Below are 6,650 nucleotides of genomic sequence, written 5' to 3' on the forward strand. Positions count from 1 at the left end.
TAAGAATTCTTAAGGTTCAAATGGGTTTCGTTATCCTTCAATCCATCATAGCATTGATACACTTATATTCAAATTCATTTATATTAAAACAACATAGCAAATAGTCAGTTTAACTAACATTATAACGATTATAGTTCATACGAACTTACCTCGATAACTAGAGTCGTAGTAGTAGAGTCGAACTAATCCGAAGCTTTAGCTTTTCCTCAATTTAAATCCGATTATGGTTTTTCTTGATCTAAATAAATAATTTAATTCATAATTCATTTTTCTATAAAATTACAAAATTACCCATAACGTTTTAAATTTTTACAATTTAGTCCTTAAGCTCATAACTAGAATATAACACATTTTAGCCTAAATCCAACTTAACTAATGTTACAAAGGACCTTGAAACAACCCATAATTACCAAAAATTCACAACAAAACCCATGGATTTATACTTTTAACAATTTAATCCCTATTTTCAAAATTTATCAAAAATCACTTAACAAAACATGTTTATTTTAAAACAAAGATTAATAATCTATCAACTAACATCAAAAAAAATTCAGAAGCATCCATGGAAAGTCCTTCAACATTTAACAATTTTGCAAATTAACCCCCAGGCTAGATAGATTAAGCTAAAACGAACTCAAAAACATAAAAATCATTAAAAATGGAGCTTGAATTCACTTACATGCATCAAAAGGAGCTTGGCCGAATATTTCTTCTTCTCTAATGGCTATTTTAGGGTTTGAAACAAAAATGAAGAAGATATCATCTTTATTTTGTTTTTTATTTACTTAGTTTTTCTTTTATTTACCAATTTACTACTTTAACCTTATTATTAATCAAAACTTCAATAAAACCTATCCATGCACATCCACTAACTTTAAATATGGTATATTTACCACTCAAGTCCATTAAATTTCATTTCCATAGCCATTTAGCCCTTTTAACTAATAGAACTCAACTTTTACACCTTTTATGATTTAGTCCTTTTTACTTAATTAACCATTTAAACTTCAAAATTTCTTAACGAAATTTTATTACAACCTTAATATAATCTCGCAGACATTGAATAAATAATGAAATAATAACTCACTTGTCGAAATTGTAGTCCTAAAACCACTGTCTCTGACACCACTGAAAACGGGCTGTCATAATTCTGTGTAAGGCCTTTATGGCGTATTCAGTAAAGCCCATATGGCATATCCTCTGAAAGAGTTTGCATCAGTGTTTCTAAAGAGGGAATCCGCCATAATATTTTGTAAGTATAGAGAACTTGGTATAATCTTAGATATGGATGGTTTATGTATTTGTTAAATCCAGGTTTATTTACACTATGAAAGGAAGTATTAAAATTAAATGGTATCCCTCAAATCTGAGCATTATACATAATATTACAAATGGTGTTGTTTGGAGTCTAAGCTATCCACCAAGATGGGCGTACTCATGACATATTACAAGTTTGTCTGAAAATTTTAGATTGTGTCACCTATCAAAATAAGTTGTGGTTTGGGTTAATTGAGGATCTGTCTAGTATCCTTATAGTTACCAAAGCCAGTATGAGAATCCGCCAAAGGTAAGATCAATATGGAGTTCTTTATAAAAGATCAGTAAGTTAGTTATTTTCCAAGAATGGTATATGAGAGTAGTCGTCCTGGGGAAATGTATTTAATGTCTATTTGAAGGAGAATTCGTTGAACGTAGGCTCTCTATGGATTTTCTGCTGAAAAGGACATTTTTTTTCTAGAAAAGAAATGAGATCTGTAGTGATTGGTGAAAACTAGCATCAATCCAAAGAGAGACTTGTGAATAGATTGGTCAGGTATGGAAATTGGTGAATATGTATATGTTGATTTAGGAAAGTATCCACCAAGGATAGAGATGAAATCTGAAACCTTCATGATGAGGATTTCAACTAGAAATGCTTCAAGGTAATCTGGGTTAAGACTCACTAAGTTCGCTTGAAATTATAGGTGTTTTTTCACGTTTTAGGTTATTGTTATCATAGTGGATATACCAAGAGGGGCCAAGCCAGGATGTCGCCATAGTAGTATTGTGAGTTGCGATATTATGCATACAAAGGGCATCATAGGAGTATAACGTATAGTACACTACGCTATGAATAGTCTATTTTAATAAATTTTTATGTTGTAACTTTGTATTCTATTTAATATTGGAATGTAATTATTAAACATCCTCTTTCCTATTATAAAACAGTAAATAATCGAATAAGAGGTATGTTTAGAATATTATACGCTAGTTGTAAAATTTTGGTTAAGTGTTTTTGTAGTGTAACATTCGCTATTCGATTTTGGTGATTCGGGTAGGGTAGAGGGTGTTACACAGTTTGACATGTTCCATAAGGTAACGATCTACAAGGAAAAACAAAAACAACTAGGTAAGCATATAAAACGCTTAGTAAGTTTATAAGCAAAATACAAAAACTTACCTTATCATTCAATTAGATACACTAAGATCTTAAGCATGGCATAGATTGGCTAGGCATGGCAAATCACAGATCAATAAGGTGAGTATTAACTTGTAATTAAAACATATGATACCACAATCACATATCATACCACTTCATGTCATTTTGCTTAACAAAGTTCAAAGCTTAGTCAATCATGAAATAACACAATTGCATATATACCAAATTTTAAAATTTCAATGCCTTGTTCAAGCTCAGATTTAACATTTTCCCAAGTGAATATCAAGAACATTATATCTCATTTCAATCTCTCAATTCTTGTAAACATTTTCGCCTGATGAACCCTCGTAAACGGACTCGGATACATGAGTATCTACCTCACAGAGTTGCTCGTACAAGCTAAGTATATTCATGTCAAGTTACCAATCCGGGCTAAAACTTTATAACAACACATTCAATTTCTTGTCCAAGCTAAAAATACACATGTCAGGTTACCCTTTCGGGCTAAACCTTTAAAATGACATCAGGTTATTAGTCCAAGCTAAACTTATGTCACATGTATCTTCGAATCCGCAACTAATGTTGGATCTTGGTAACATCTGTAACCAATCTCATACAAGCGCACATAAACACCTATTTGCATGTCATTCGTCTCCTAACCTTTACTAAGTTCAAATGGGCATCTATTACACAAATTGACCTTTTTTTACAATTTAGTCCAAATCTTACCTTTCATATCAATTTACCACCAATTAATTCACAATCAATTATACTTATACAAATCAAACAAATAATTATTTAAACACATAAATATCATATGAACTTACCTGGTCAAAATAGCAAGCAAGTTGAATCCTCAGGGACTATTCAACAATTTTGGCTTTTCCTTGATTATCTCTAGTTTGATTCAATTCTTGATCTAAACAATTATTTTAGACAATTCATCAATACCAAACATTTTTTTATCATTCCATGATATGCATGAACCTATTTAATTCCATTTTTTGAATGGCTCTTAAGTTTTGCATGTTATTTAATTTAGTCCCTAAATTCGAAATAGAAATATCTTTCAATTTTGAGCTTTTATTTCAAAATCAATATCAATCACATCCATTAGGGACTCCCTACTATCTAGTATTACTGAAATTTCACATCAATTTCATAATTTATTCACTTTAGTCCTTTTTGTATAAAACTAACAGTTAAACATTACAATCTAGTCGTTTTTCACATCCATGTTTAAAATCTATCAATTTAACACCAATTTCATCAAGAAATAAAAAGTGAAAACTTTCAAAAACTTCAACAGTTTTGCAAATTGGTACATGGGCTAGTTAAATCAAGCTCTCGTGACCTCAAAAACAAATAAATTACAAGAAAATGACTTAAAATTTCTTACCAATCAAGGGTTGAATGTTTTGAAATTCAAAAGGGTTTTCTTCCTTTCAACAAGAATGAAGAAGATGAAGAAAACATGTCATCTTTTTTATTTTTATTTTGTCTTATATACTTAAATTAAAAGTTAATTAACCTTAATTAATTAACATGAATCATAATTAACTTAACTTAGTGGATGAAAACATCATTTTCCACTATCTCATAAAATAAAATGGTTTATTTGCCATTTGGAACCTTTAGCTATTTAAAAGTCTATAGCGATAAGACTTTTACAATTTAGTCCTTATACCTTAATTAAGCAATTAATAGGCAAAATTGAAGGAATAAACTTTTATACTATCTCCATAAATATTTATATTTAATATTTACAGATTTAGTTTATAGAAATGAGATTTTGAAACCGTCTTTTCTAACGCCATTGAAAATCGAGTTGTTACATATACATTGCCACAATTAGCAAATAAAATGGACATATCATATTAACATTATACCTTCAATGATGCATACATTACCATTTCAATTCATATATTCATAATTCATATGCCAATTTCATATATTATCTCAATTGGTAACTCAATGTATACATTTCATGCTATACTTTCTAACAACAAAATATAATCACTTTCATTTGGAATTCATGTCAATTCAATTCATTATTCATGTATATAATATATGCCAATTTGATACCCAACTCATTTTACTATCTTATTCTCTCTCAAGTCTTTTGACTTGTACATATTCAAACCAGCCCCTAGGGCTTATTTTAAACCAATTCGCATGTTTTTCACATGCTATTGATAGTCTTATATTGCATATATGCATTTTTAATATCATTTCGTACTATCAAATCATTTCAAATATCATTTAACTAACTCACATTTTATAATACAATTTCAAAATTTAATTTAAAATTTCGCCTAGTGCAATCTTAGTAAAAAAAAGACTTGAACATGCGAATGAACTACACCACACTAAGATAACTCATCTGAGAATAAACTACACCACACCAGGGCTCTGAAGTGCAAAGCTCGTGGGCATCATATGCATATACGTATTCAAATACATCTTTCCACCACACCAAGGTCTCCTGAGAGACACTAAATACTCTATGATCTGCAACATATGCTAGATCTGGAAATAACATATCATAATTTCAACATCATCAGCTACCCTATACATACACGCGCATATGACCCTATTGGCATGCCAACTGTATCCTAGCCTTTTACTTAGTTCACATCGGAATTAACCATTCATATATCATAATCTCATTTCATTTCATCAGCAATTCATACATATATATTCAATATTATATAGCATAATTCATATAACATATCATATATCAATAATATCACACTGTTTTATACTATATTCAATTCAATCTAAATTCCCAATATTTAATATCATTCAATATTATCAACACAAATCAATTCATATAACTTATTATTATCAAATTCATATCATAACATATTCACATTATTGTTCCATACCATTTCTATCATTAATTCATAATATAAGTCAATTATCAATTTATATCTTACTTATTTTGATTTTATTCAATTCGGTCCAATTTCTCAATATTCAATTTCACCAATCATGAATCAAGTCATAAGACAATAAATCATCTTACTTCAATATTTGATATGCCACAATCATGCATGTATATATTACTCGAATTATAAAAGTACAAATCGATAATTCAGCTACTCAACAACGACTCTCGCTTTTTCTTTCTCTCGCGATGACTTGACGTCGTCTTTCACTTATTAAAATATTTCACTTATTAAAATATGTATAGGATGTTTCAAGCTTTTTCTTTCTTTTTATCTTCAAGAATTTGTGGAAGAAGATGAGATTATCATCTTTCTTTCCACTACGATGTTATTTATACCTTAATTAACTTTAGTTTAATTAATTTAATCAAGTTTAATTAGTTTAAATAACATATTAATATACATAATTTAATTATGATTTAAACTAAGTGTGAACACCATCATCATCAACTATCTGCTATTTAATATTGGTTTATTTATCATTTTGATCCTTCGGATAATTATTATCTAGGTTCCCAAGTCTTTTCTTAATTAAAACTCAATAGCGATTGGACTTTTACAATTTAGTCTCGAACTTTAATTAACTGAATTCTCAGTTAAATTACTTAACTAAACTTTATTATATTATAATAATAACTCCGTAAATATTCCTATTTTATATTTATGGACTTGATTTACGAAAATGGGGTTTCGAAATCGTATTTTTCAACACCACTAAAAATCAGGTCATTACATGTTCAAGCTCACACTCGAAGCGATTAGTGGAAAGAGGATAGCAGAGAAAGTCATTCGATTGAAAGTCAGGAACATCTAGAATCTGTCTCACTAAAAGAATAGGTACTTTTTGGGAAAATTTTATTGCTATAAATATCACAAACCGACTCGATTTTCAAAATTTTATTTTTTTGCTTTGACAAAAAATCATTTTAAATCGGATTTTTTCCAACACATACTTGTATCATTGGGTTTTATTATTTTTATTTATATATTTAAAATAATATATATAATTGGGTTAGACCGGGCTCAAGCTTAAAAATTTGTCCAAAGCTTGGCCCGAATAGAAAATGGGCCTACATTTTTGTCCAAGCCCTTTCATATTTCGGATGGGATTTCGGACTTCGACAGATAGCTTGGTCTTTGCATAGCTCTAGTCATGTTCAATAACTTAATTAAATGATTTTTTATTTTTAATTGTAATTATAAAAAATTAAAAATAATTAAGATAAAAATATTAAACTTAATTTAAAATAATAATGTTTTCTACCAATTGGTATAGATTG

The sequence above is a fragment of the Gossypium raimondii genome, chromosome 9 (genome assembly GCF_025698545.1).
Source record: "Gossypium raimondii isolate GPD5lz chromosome 9, ASM2569854v1, whole genome shotgun sequence".
NCBI lineage: Eukaryota > Viridiplantae > Streptophyta > Magnoliopsida > Malvales > Malvaceae > Gossypium > Gossypium raimondii.